This window comes from Mustela nivalis (assembly GCF_964662115.1).
Source record: "Mustela nivalis genome assembly, chromosome: 13".
Lineage (NCBI taxonomy): Eukaryota > Metazoa > Chordata > Mammalia > Carnivora > Mustelidae > Mustela > Mustela nivalis.
Window position 1 is genome coordinate 33,045,186 of NC_139032.1, and position 13,094 is coordinate 33,058,279.

General features: G+C 40.0%; 1 long non-coding RNA gene across 3 annotated transcripts in view; it reads right to left on the minus strand.

The window, feature by feature from the left end:
- Positions 1-9,256, minus strand: part of LOC309846284 — a 39,188-nt gene extending 29,932 nt beyond the window's left edge. Inside the window, exon 1 of one of the 3 annotated variants that reach the window (XR_014301845.1) lies at positions 8,525-9,256. This is a non-coding gene — a long non-coding RNA (uncharacterized lncRNA). The remainder of the gene's footprint in view (positions 1-8,524) is intronic. The other 2 variants (XR_014301846.1, XR_014301847.1) reach the window with 2 other exon arrangements.
- Positions 9,257-13,094: the final 3,838 nt, after the last annotated feature.

Here is a 13,094-nt window from a genome sequence, read left to right on the forward strand (position 1 = left end):
GAATATTAACAACCAAATAAATGGAAATAAATTTCTGAAAATGAAAATACATGAAATGGTATATACAAAGTGCCTATCAGGGTGCTGCTATATAGTACTTTCAATACATGCTAATTCCCTTTCTCTATTGTTCTGCTTACTCCATTATGAGATAATCCATATCTCCTTTACCATTCAATAAAACTTCTTTTGTGACAAAAAAATGCACACATTGCACACTTCACCTTGTCCTACTCTTAACTCACATGTCCTCTTTCTTCTTCAGTTTACAGAGAGTTAGAGGCTTACCCTTATATGAATTATTTTACCTTCCTACCCATGGACCCAAAGTGACACATTTAGTATCTCAAACACAGTACACACTTTAAAAATACTTGTTTTGTTGAAAGCATGAATAATAAAGTAAGGTAAAGAAGGAAAAAATTGAAAAAAAATTCTGACAAAAAATGAAAATTTTTTTCATTTTTTTGTCGTTTTTAAAAATTTATTATGATGTTTTTCTTCGTTTTTAAAAGATTTTCTTTCTTTATTCAGAGAGAGAGCAAGTGAGTGCACAAGCAGGGGGACCAGCATGCAGAGAAAGCAGATTCCCGGCTGGGCAAGGAGGTTGATGTGGGACTCCATCCCAGGACCCTGAGATCAGGACCTGAGCCAAAGGCAGACGCTTAACTGACTGAGCCTCCCAGGCATCCCTATTATGATTTTTTTTTTTTTTTCAAAGTACACTCTACCCCCAATGTGGGGCTCAAACTCAAACTCCAGGGGTACACTCTATCCCCAATGTGGGGCTCAAACTCAAACTCCAGGAGCATGTGGAGTCACATGCTCCACTGACTGAGCCAGCCAGGCATCCCTACTTTTTCTAAGAAATTTAATTTCTGGGGTGCCTGGGTGGCTCAGTTGGTTAAGCTCCTGCCTTCAGTTGGGGTCATGGCTTCAGGGTCTTGGGATTGAGCCCTGCATGGGACTCCCTGCTCAGCGGGGAGCCTGCTTCTCCTTCTCCCTAGCCCTGCTACTGTGCCTTCTTGTGCACTCTCTCTCTGCCAAATTAAAAAAAAAAAAAAAAAAACTTAAAAAAAAAAAAAGCAAAAGAAAGAAATTTAATTTCTAAGAAATTTCTAAGTTTAGGGTGCCTAGTCATGGTGGTCATGACTCCAGGGTCCTGGGATGGAGCCCCGAGTCATGTTCCCTGCTCAGTGGGGAGTCTGCTTCTCCTTCTACCCTTTCCCCTGCTCATGACCTGTCTCTCTCTCAAATAAATTTAAAAAAATTTTTTAAGATTATTTATTTATTTTACAGAGAGAGAGAGAGAGAGAGAGATCACAAGTAGGCAGACAGGCAGGCAGAAAGAGAGGGGGAAGCAGGCTCCCCGCTGAGCAGAGAGCCTATGTGGGGCTCAATCCCAGGACCCTGAGATCATGATCTGAGCTGAAGGCAGAGGCTCAACACACTGAGCCACCTAGGCACCCCACAAATAAATAAAATCTTTAAAAAAAAAATTCCATGTTTATTCTATGTTTCACCATATATAAAAGTGACCAGAATAGTGCCTGGCACAAGTAAATACTATTACAAGCTTTTATTATCATTCCCATCTCCTCCCAAGTGTACTTCTTTGTTCAGTCCCTGGGAAATACTGTCAAATACTGTCCCTCATTTACTGTTCAAACCGAGATAAGCAGGTAGATCACTGGGCTTTTGTTTTTTGGGGGGTAAGAGTACTGGGGAGAAGCCCATTGCCTCTGATATAGAAAATCCTGCCTGTAAGCTGCCATCTAGTGTTCACTTCAAAAAGCTAGCAATCCTTCCTCTAAGTAATACTATTTTTTTTTTTTTTATTGGATTCCAGATTTGGGGAAATTTTGATTACCTAAAGTACAACTTTTGATAGTAATGAGGTGGTAACTGAGAAAATGGAAATTTCCCTAGAATTCTAACAGAAATGACCTCATAGTGAACTGATACAGTTGCAACCAAAGTCAAAGAAATGAAATTTGGATTATCCTCTGAATCCTTCCTACAGGTACATGTAGCTTCTGTACATGTGTTTGAGCACCTTTCATGTAACAGTCTCTTTACACAGACCTACTCTAATTCAGGTTATCCTCAGGCCCCTCTGAGTTAATATTACCGTCCCTATTTTAAAAATAAGAAAATAGGGGTGCCTGGGTGGCTCAGTGGGTTAAGCCTCTGCCTTTGGCTCAGGTCGTGATCTCAGGGTCCTGGGATCGAGCCCCACATAGAGCCCCACATCGGGCTCCCTGCTCAGCGGGGAGCCTACTTCCCCCACTCTCTCTCCGCCTGTCTCTGCCTACTTGTGATCTCTCTCTGCCAAATAAATAAAATCTTAAAAAAAAATAAGAAAACAGAAGCCAAGGCAGTTTAACTTGCCTGCTTTTTTGAATCTAGTTGAGAAAAGGATTAGGATTTGGACCCATGTCTATTAGTGTCAAGCTCTACACTTTTTCATTTATATTCCAATGCTTGTTTAAATGTCTGAAAACCCCAGAAATAGCTCATAAACTGTGGTTAATATCCTTATAGGTTTCTACTAGTGGCGATCTTGTTTAACAACAACTAAAGAAACACAAAACCCTTGGGACTATTAATGTCCTTAAAATAAACTGTGCTGGGACTCCTGAGTGGCTCAGTCAGTTAAGTGTCTGCCTTTGGCTCAGGTCATGATCTCAGGGTCCTGGGATCAAGTCCCACATCAGCCTCCTTGCTCAGCAGGGAGCCTGCTTTTCCCTCTGCCTGCGGCTCTCTCTGCTTGTGTGCTCTGACAAATAAATAAAATCTTTTTAAAAAATCAATTGTATCATTAAGACCTGAACTCAGACTTTCAAATACTAAGTCAGAAACAACAGATGCTAAGCACAAATTGACAAAATTCAACTCTGTAAGAATTGAACTAGATGATAGTAATTTAAAGGGAAAATGACCAATAAATAATAAAATACTAACCTTACCAAAAGCATCCTACATTTTTTTTTTTTTTAAATTTTTAAAGTAATCTCAATACCCAACATGGGCCTCACACTTGGGACCCTGAGATCAAGAGTCAGATGCTCTGTCTGAGCCAGCCAGGTGCCCCTCTATATTCTTATTTCATGAGAACTGAAACTAATCATAGGTTTCACAGTTGTAGAAATCATGAAGATGTTATTTTTAATTACTTCTAATTAAAAAAACAAGCTTATGCTCAATGCTGCAAAGTTTTTTAAAAGAAGAGGAAACAAAATTAAAAAGCGACACCAATCTCTGTAATTCTCTTAATATATTTTTTTAAGATTTTATTTATTTATTTGACAGTTAGATATCGCAAGTAGGAAGAGAGGCAGGCAGAGAGAGAGGAGCAAGCAGGCTCCCTGCTGAGCAGAGAGCCCGATGTGGGGCTCGATCCCAGGGATCATGACCTGAGCCGAAGGCAGAAGCTTTAACCAACTAAGCCACCCAGGCTCCCTCTTAATATTTTTTTTTTTAAAAAAGATTTTATTTATTTATTTGACAGACATCACAAGCAGGCAGAGAGATAGGCAGAGAGAGAGAGAGAGAGAGGAGGAAGCAGGCTCCCCACTGAGCAGAAAGCCCGACTCAAGGCTTGATCCTAGGACCCTGGGACTATGACCTGAACCGAAGGCAAAGGCCCAACCTACCAAGCCACCCAGACGCTATAATTCTCTTAATATTCTGATGTATATATAAAGTTTTAAATCCATATTTGCAAATGTGTGCATATGTATATTTCTATAATTTTTAAAGATTTTTATTTTTTATTTTTAAAGTAATCTCCATACCTAACAGGGGTTGGAACTCACAATCCCAAGATCAAGAGTTACAAGTTCTACTGACTAAGCCAGCCAGGTGTCCCTGTATAATTTTTAAAGTAGTAGCATGTTAAGCACCCAGTTTGATGGCATTAAAAAAAAAAGAAGAAGAAGAAGAAGAACTTTATTTATTTATTTATTTTTAGTAAACTCCACACCCAGTGTGGGGCTCGAACTCATGACCCCATGACCAAAAGGCACATGCTCTTCTGGCTGAGCCAGCCAGGTGCCCTGATTGCCTTTAAAAACCAAAAAACAATAACTTGAGATAGATTGGTAACAATTTTCCATGGCAGAATTATTATTTTATAATTTTTTAATGCCCACATTGAGCTCTATTTTATGGGTAATCATATTTTATTTAACTAGACTCAATAGTTTCAGATTTTTACTATTATAAGATAATGTAGGAGTAAACAACTATACACCTAAACCTAACATGTATCTCTGTATTAACATTTAGAGAGAAATAAACAGTAAAAATGGAAAGTAGCTTTAATCAACAGTCTTGAAGAAAACACAGGGTACAAATAGTTAATAGGAAAATAAATGATCAATTAGATTAAGCACAAAAGTTACCTGAGAAGTAACTATTTTGTCTTCAATGCTCCAAATGAAGTTAATAGAAATTGCTTTCTTGGAGGCAGGGCTGTGGCCCTTCTCTGTGCTATTATGACATTAGAAGGAATCAGGGTGTAGTCTCTAGTTAAAAAGGAAAAACTAAATGCTTATACAAAGAAATCTGATAGAAAATCAAGTAATATTTCTAGATGGGTTCGCAAACACAGGCAGAGGTACGAATCTGAAGGAAAGATTAACCCGAGACAGCATTCTGTGAAGTCAGTGTTCTGGAATGGGGTGGATCAGTGTTGGAAACCCAAATCTGCTAAGTACCGTAATTGTGATCTTGGGCTATGTGTTTAATGTCCTTGACCCTCTTTCCACACTTTCCTCATCTTGAAGATGGAGAAAGTGATAATGCTTCTTTCAAAGTTGTTAAGATTATGTGAAATGTAGCTTCCGTACAGAGTAAAGTGGATGGCATGGAGTAGATGCTCAAGAACTTGTAGTTATTAACCAGGAAACAGTCGTATCCAATCAGGGTAGAAAAGGTATGGTACTTTAGCCTCAGAGGATGGACCTAGTAGAGCTCAATCCAAAGGGAGGAGAATGTCTAGGTCACAGAAGGGATGCTGGTGACAGTGGTGAGGGCCAGATCATGGGAGGACAGATCTCAGAAACTACGATTACACCTGGGGTCCATGAAAGGCAAGGGAAGGCATGCGAAAGCACAGCTAGATGCTGAGTCCAGGAAGTATGTCCTCATTTGGAACTCTTCTAACTCTTCTGATATCCCTAGGAGCCCCAAAAGCTGTATAGCTTTTACGCAGCTCCTTTTACAGGGATTTCCCTCCTTCCCTGTTTGCTTCTGTTAAGTTTCATACTGATCAAACTTTCAATGTTTACCATTTCTTAAAAAGTACAGCCTTATTCCAGAAGAACAATATAGAGCTTTTTTTTTCTTGGTGAGGTGAGAGAAATCTCAGAATTCTTCAAAAAGGCATGACAACTCTCTCAATCGCCTCATCACATCTTACTATCCCTATACCCCAGGGATCCTACTCTCTGAATGTTTTGTGAATATATACACTTCTCTAAATCTTTACTATCACCACTGTAGTTCAAAATGACTTCATGTTTTGTTAGACACCTAAAATTATCTCCAAAATGAAGTCTTCATTTCTACTTGTGCCCATGTGATCCTCAAATCGCAGCTAAAATGATATTGTATTATAAAAACAAAAATATGATCAAATCTCTAACTTAAAAACTTCTAATAAGAAAAGTTCTAATAATGTTCCCTACTATCAGGATGAAGTCACAATTCTTTAATGTTGCCCATGAAGCCTGTGTAACCCTGGGCTTTGTCTCTCTGGATTCATCTGGACAACCCTCCCCTTTGTTCATAATGCTGCAGAAGCACTGATGTTTTTTGCTCCTAGAAGTCATGGAGCTTTGTTCAGACTCAGGACCTTTGCACATCATGTTCCCTCTGCCCACAAGGGTCACTCCACAACTTTCCAACTGACTGATTCCTCCTTATACTTCAGGTCTCTAATTTGTGACTTATTTACTGACACCTACCCAAATCTTGCAAACTAGGTTAGGTATTTCTGTTCCATACTTTCATAACACCCTGTACTTTGTCATGGCTGCACTTATCACAACCTTAATTAAATAACAGTTCTTTAGTTATTGAATATCTAGCTCTTTGGGTTGACTGTGAGGTCAATGAGCTCAAGGACTTATATCTTACTACATTCAAAGCTATATATCAAGCATATACTGTAGTTAAGAGCACATAGTAGGCACTCAATAAATAGTAAATGTCCACAACAATTCATATTGGCATCTTTGGTCATGTAGCTGTGCATATGACTGCTAAATATATAAAACTAACACAAAAGAAATGTAGCTGATTTGCTGAATTCTCTTTGGTGGTGGTTCTTTGCCTGCTTATTCTCTGAGGGAGATTCACTATAGTAAATTTTCTTCAAGTATGACCTGGAAAAGGTGGTTTATCCATACAAAAAGAGCATGTCAACTATAAAAGATAGGAGAAATCAGGCTGTTAGCAATCTGTATCAAAATTTAATGCTAAAGGAAAATGGAGCAATGGCCTATGAAACACTCAGGTAAGGAAAAAAGCGTGATGCAAGACTAACACTTGCAAAGTGTTTGAGATATAAAAACTAAGAGAATGAAGAAAAGAATTAAACCTCAAATTGCTATTTTCAGTTATGAGCTAGGTTATAAAATATATCCATAGATAATGACTAAAGATGCTATTGAACTATAAACATACATAAAAAATTCCTCAAAAGAGCAAAATTGGTGACAAGAGATTAAAGAACTCTTATGCCAAAAGCTAAGAGAAGGTGGAAGCCCAGAAAAGCAAATGAGGTACAGAAGGACAAAAGCTACTCTTACCTTGACATTTTCTAGACAGGGAACATCTAGTATTTTTGTAGTAGCTTCAATGAACATGGGCAGAGCAGCCAAGGTGCAGGACTATCCAAGGTGAAGATGCTATTAGGTGACTCTGCTTAAATTAAATTGGGATTCCATACATTATGTCCAAGGGTACGGGTGAACCAGTACCCAAGAACTTAAAGAATGACTGTTTTTTACACTGACTATAAAAGGAGAAAAAAAGCAGCCCTCTCCATCCCATCTTTGTGTGTGGCCACTGCACAGCTCTTGCTTAAATCTGTAGCCTGCTTTTGCAATGACTCAGGGAAACTCAACCCAAGAAAACAGTCTAATTGAGAAGGCATCAAGGTACCTATCAGGAGCAAAAAAAAAGTCCTTTTTGCAGGGATGCCTGGCAGGCTCAATCAGTTAAGCAGCTGCCTTTGGCTTGGGTCATGATCCCAGTATCCTGGGGTCTACACCCACATCCCACTCCCTGGTAGGTGGAGAGCCTGTATCTCCCTCTCCCTCTGCCTGCTGCTCCCCTACTTGTGCTCTATCTCTCTGTCAAATAAGTAAATAAAATCTTAAAAACAAAACAAAACTGGAGCGCCTGGGTGGCTCAGTGGGTGAAAGCCTCTGCCTTCAGTTCAGGTCATGATCCCAGGGTCCTGGGGTAGAGCCCCACATGGGGCTCTCTGCTCAGCAGGGAGCCTGCTCCTCCCCCCCACCCCCACCCCCCGCCTGTCACTCTGCCTACTTGTGATCTCTGTCTGTCAATAAATAAAATCTAAAAGGAAAAAACCAACCTTTTTTGCAAAAAGCCACAAAATTTTTTTTTCACAGTTTTTCATAGGTAAGAAGCACACATACAAGGAACCAAACACAATGGACAATATAGAGCAGAAATATTAGGCAGCAGAAAGGAACCAAAAACAAACTGAGACATTAGAATCATGATACAGGGGAGCCTGGGTGGTTCAGTGGGTTAAGCTTCTGCTTTCCACTCAGGTCGGGCTGGGATAGAGTCCTGCATCAGGTTCTCTGCTCAGTGGGGAGCCTGCTTCCCCCACCCCTCTGCCTCCTTGTGATGTCACATAAATTAATAAAATCTTAAAAAAAAAATTATGATGCAGATTACAAAACAACTATGATTACTATGATTAAAGAAATAAAATAACTCCAATTAGAAAGAAACAGGACAGAGGAACATGTTGACATGCTCCATATATATGCAATTATGTATGTGCAAAATCCAGACTAGAGTAAATGCTGTATTATCAAAGGACCCAGGTCAGTCAATAAAAAAATTGTAAAGAAAAGAAAGCTTTCAATTTTGCGGATTTTTTTTTACCAGATTAATTTCCCCTCTATCCCTGGCTTTCTATGAGCATTCTTCATGAAAAAAGCGTTTAATGGTTTCTTCTACATTTTTTGAGAGGATATTTTCTCCATTAACCCATGACCATCTTGAATTCTCATGCTGAAACAATCTAACTTGCGTACAATGTATTGTTCTTTCTATAATGTAAAGTAGCTAATATTTTGCTAAGGGGTTTTTATATTTACGTTCATCAGCAAAACTGGTACATAATCCTCCACTAATCTGCTGTCTTTGTGAGGTTTTCCCATCAGGGTTATGCTAAGTCTCACGAGCCGTTTAAGTGTTCCCTGTGTCTCCCTTTCTCCATTTTAGAAGTCTCTGATTAGGTCAGAAAAGTTACCTGGTAAAATGCTTGGCTTAACTCTCCAAGGAATCCAGGGTAGCCTGGAGTCTTCTTCGAGGGAAGACTTTGTACTAGTCTTTCAATTTGTTTTTAAGCAATTTCAGTTTCCTATTTCCCTGCACACGGGCAAACAAGTACTTGACCAGGACTTCTTTAAACCCGCAACCGGACCGCAGAAACCTCACGCCACGGAACTGAGGAAAAGGCGCACAAAATAGGTCACTTCCGGCTAGGAAGAAGCGGCGTAGATCCGAAGGACGCAGTGCGGCCTTCAAAGCCCCTTCCTGCGGAAGCCGCGTTGTGACGTCGCCACGCGGCAGCGTACCCATAGGGAACGCAGCAAAGCCTAGTGCATCGTGGGACACGCGTGGATACCCTGTGGGCTTAGTGCGTCAGAGCGGGCTTGGGCAGAGTGCCCAATGCGTCTGTTCCTCTTTCCTGCTCAAACATCTCTGCCTTCTACTTAGAAGGGGGGGTTCCCATCTTTAGGGTGCAAGAAGATGCTAGAGGATGGCGCCAGTTTAGGTCCCGCAAAAGGTAACAAAATCCAACCCGGGGCCTGAAACCAGAGACTAATTACCAGTCGTATTTCCCTGCGGTCCCTTCCACCGAGGGCGAGGGTCACGTGACAGACGGCTGGCTCAGCTGTCACGTGATTGCTGCGTGGAGTGCAATTTTGGAGATTGCCCGCTTGTAGGGGTGGATGTCTTTACTGCCCTTCCGTTGCGCCGACCTACCTTGGTGCTCCCGTTGTTGGCGCATGCGCATTGTAGGACGGCTTCTCGCATTAAGTCTCCTAAGCCTTATTTCTACCCTTCCTTTCTTCGTAGCCCAGAAAGGCGTGCTTCGTTGGGGTCTTGAAGAGAAGGTGGTGCGGGAGCTGGCGGTCAGGGGTAGTTTTTCGCCCCTACTTGGCTGAGACTCTCGCGGTCGCCCTGCCCCACTCCCTGTCCCCAGGGTTGAAGGAGGAGTGTGACTGGCAGGCTTGTGCAGCCGGGAATTAGGTGCTCTTTCGAGACCTGGAGCTAGAGTAGGGAGCGCGCGTGCTAGTGGTACTTGATGAGGCTCTGTCGCCGTCTTCTTCCCTTTCCCTTGCGTTATCGCGAGTGACCGTGCGTCCCACGAGCATACGTATTCTCACACCTAAGAGAACCACAGCACTAACCTATTTTCCGCTAATGTAAACATAAATTGGCTTGGTTTTTTTTTTAGATTTTTAGCTACCCAGTTTAAGAAATACCTTGCTTCTTGTACATAATTTCCATCCCCACCCCATGGGGCTAAGACTAACCTGCCGCTGCCATCTCTAGAGTCTTACTATTTAGCATCCCCCAGCCTCTCATTGCATTTGATTTGATTTGATTTGGTATTTTGTACCCTCTGCGGCTACTCTGTTTAAACACATGCTTCAAAAATCTCAAGAATATTTTCTTCTAGTTACTGGTTTTACTGTTATTAGAACGTATTTTCCCCTTGTACTACCTTGGGATTCCCAACTAAACAAAACCTGATTCTTACAAGAACATACATATTTTAAATCTTCACCAAAGATGGTGCTCAAATTGAGAGCCCTGAGATCAAGAGCCACATGTCTACCGACTGCCCAGCCAGGCTCTCCAAGAACAAGAATATTTTTACTAGCGACTAGAAGACCACCTCACAGTGATGTTTCTGCAACAGCGGAATTGCTGTTTGAACAAAGAGGAGGAAGCTGTTTGATCATTTCAAATGTCATGAAAAAGTAATACCTTTAAGGAAATGCTTAAAAATAAATAGCTGCCTGTTTGTCTTTTACTGAAGTTTAACATTTAGAAAAGATTTTTATTAACCGGTCTAGCATATTGAGGAATGTTTCTATTAAATGCATGAGTAGCTCCTTTATGTGAGGTTTAAGTATCAAATACTGATTTATCTGACATGCAGATTGTTAGTCCTGTGCAAATGCACACCAATGTTTTTTCACTCTAAGCCATGAAATAGAGGCACCTTGGTGGCTCAGTTGGTGAAGGGACTGGTGGTCTCAGTTCAGTGCTTGAATCCAACCGGGATTTCAAGTCCCACCTTGGGCTTGGTGCTGGGTGTGGAACCTGCTTAAAAAACAAAACCAAACCATGAAATAAAGCATTCAATACACTTCACACCAGAAATTATAAACAGATCTGCTTTTCCTTCATAGTTAAGCAAACTTGATTCTGAGGAATTGTTCTCAAAACTTCTATTAAGGGTAAGAGTTTTAGTAATTTTTAAAAAATCCTATTTTAAAAAAATATTTTATTTATTTATTTATTTATTTTTTAAAGTGATCTCTCATCCAACCTGGGGCTCAAACTTACAACCATAAGGTAAGAGTCACATGCTCAACTGAGTGAACCAGCCAGCTGCCCCCAAAAATCCAATGTATTTTTAATCTAAGTTTGGTAAAAATATTTATAGTCATATAATTAAAAAATTAAAATGTAAAAAAGTATATAGTGAAAAATCTGTGTCACATCCTTGCAGCCTATTGGCTTAATTTCCAGTGCACCCCATCCCAAACACAGCTAGTTGGTAGTTTATACATAGCCAAGGAAATAGAAATACACTTAGTGTTTTACACAGTGACCTAATATATATAATGTTCTGCCTCCTGCTTTTTTCATTTAAAAGCATTTTTGAGAGCTTTGAGAGTATACAATGTCATTGCTTTTTGTATAGCTGGACAGATTCTGTGGTATGGATATACAATGTTGCTTTTTTTTTTTTTTAAACCAGTGCCCTGTTGATAGATATTTGGGATCCTTCCAGTCTTTTGTTGATTATGCACAATGTTGTAATGAAAAAAGTTGTTTTGGAATTATGCAAATTTATGACAATATAAATTCCTAGAAGACCATTTCTGGGGGCACCTGGTTAAGCTTCTGCCTTCTGCTCAGATCATGATTTGGTATCCAGTCCTGGCATCCTGCTCTCTGCTCAGTGGGAAGCCTGCTTCTCCCTCTCCCTCTCCCTGCTGCTCTGTCTACTTGTGTGCTCTCTCTCTCTCTCTCTCTCTGTCAAATATATAAATAAAATCTTTTAAAAAAAAACACTTCTGTGTCAAAAATTATATGCATTTGAAATTTTGATAAATAAATGCCAAACCGCCTTCTCTAAGGGTTTTATGGATTTAATTTCTACTAGCAATGTGTGTGTTTCCCCATAGACTCATCAACAAAATATTAGCATACATACTTACTTTGATGATGTGATAAGATTGTCATTGTATCACATAATAGTTTTAATTTTCATTTCTCTTAGAAAATGAGAATCTTGTATTTAAGAGCCATTTATAGTCTCTTTTCTGGGAACTCAGTGCAAATCTTGGCCCATTTTTCTAATGATTTGTTTTATTCATTAGCTTTGAATATACATTCTGGGGGTGCCTGGGTGGCTCAGTCAGTTGAGTGTCTACCTTTCGTCATCTCAGGGTCTTAGAATCAAGCTCCTTGGGGCGCATGGGTGGCTCAGTTGGTTAAGCGACTGCCTTTAGCTCAGGTCATGATCTTGGAGTCTCGGGATCGAGTCCCACATCGGGCTCCCAGCTCCACGGGGAGTCTGCAATTGTTCAACAATTCATTAGTTGTGTATAACACCCAGTGCTCATAATTTTAAAAATTGAGTACTTTTGAAAGCACTCATAGTATAAGAGGTCTAAAAATAAAGGTCCAGTAACAACCAAGTGATTAATTTAACTAGATAGCTTGATGCACCTCAAGAAGCAACTCAGGAAGAGGGGTGCATAGGTGGCTCAGTTAGCTAAGTGTCTGGTTTAAGTTTCTCTCTCCCTCTTTCTCTGACCCTCTCCCTGCTCATGGTGTATGTGCTCTCTTTCCCTCTCTCTAAAAAGATAAATAAAAGCAAAAAAGAAACCTCAGGAAGAAAAAAAAAAATACTTGGAAATTTATAAGATAGTGTAGGGACCCTTTGGAACCCAGGGTCAGTATGGAGATTATTTTAAGCTGAAGACATTTAAGAATAAATAGGTGTAGAAAGAAGCCTTCTGAGAGCTTCCCTTACCTGACTAAAAGCAGATACTTCTGGGAAGTGAGGCTGCCAGAATTCCTTCAGTGCAAGTCTACCCCGGTAGAGAAACCAAGAGTAAATGTATCATAAATCCCTTTCCCATGGCCATGAAAAGGAAGGAAAGACCACTCCCACCAACATAAATCTCAAAAATTTCTTCTTGTTTTTCAAAAAAATTATTTGTTTATCTAATAAATCTATTTATTCTTCCCATAGAAGCCATTTTCGCCTACTAAATTAAGTGTATAAGCCTCTGTTCCGTGATCTAGCTTCTTCCTTGGGTAATGCCATATGTAAATGACTAAACCTTTTTTTTTTTTTCTTACTAACAACCTTTTATCAGTTTGATTATCAGAGAAATTCATAGGAAAATGGAAAAGCAAAAGTTGTGATATTTTGCTTTTTATTTCGCCAAGTTAAGTCAACTCCAGTTATGAAACCTAAAAGGATCGAGGAAGCTTTTCCTCCCCAACAGTGGTCAAAGGGACAGCAGTTTTTTCAAGGAGAAAAAGAAAATGGGTGTTGG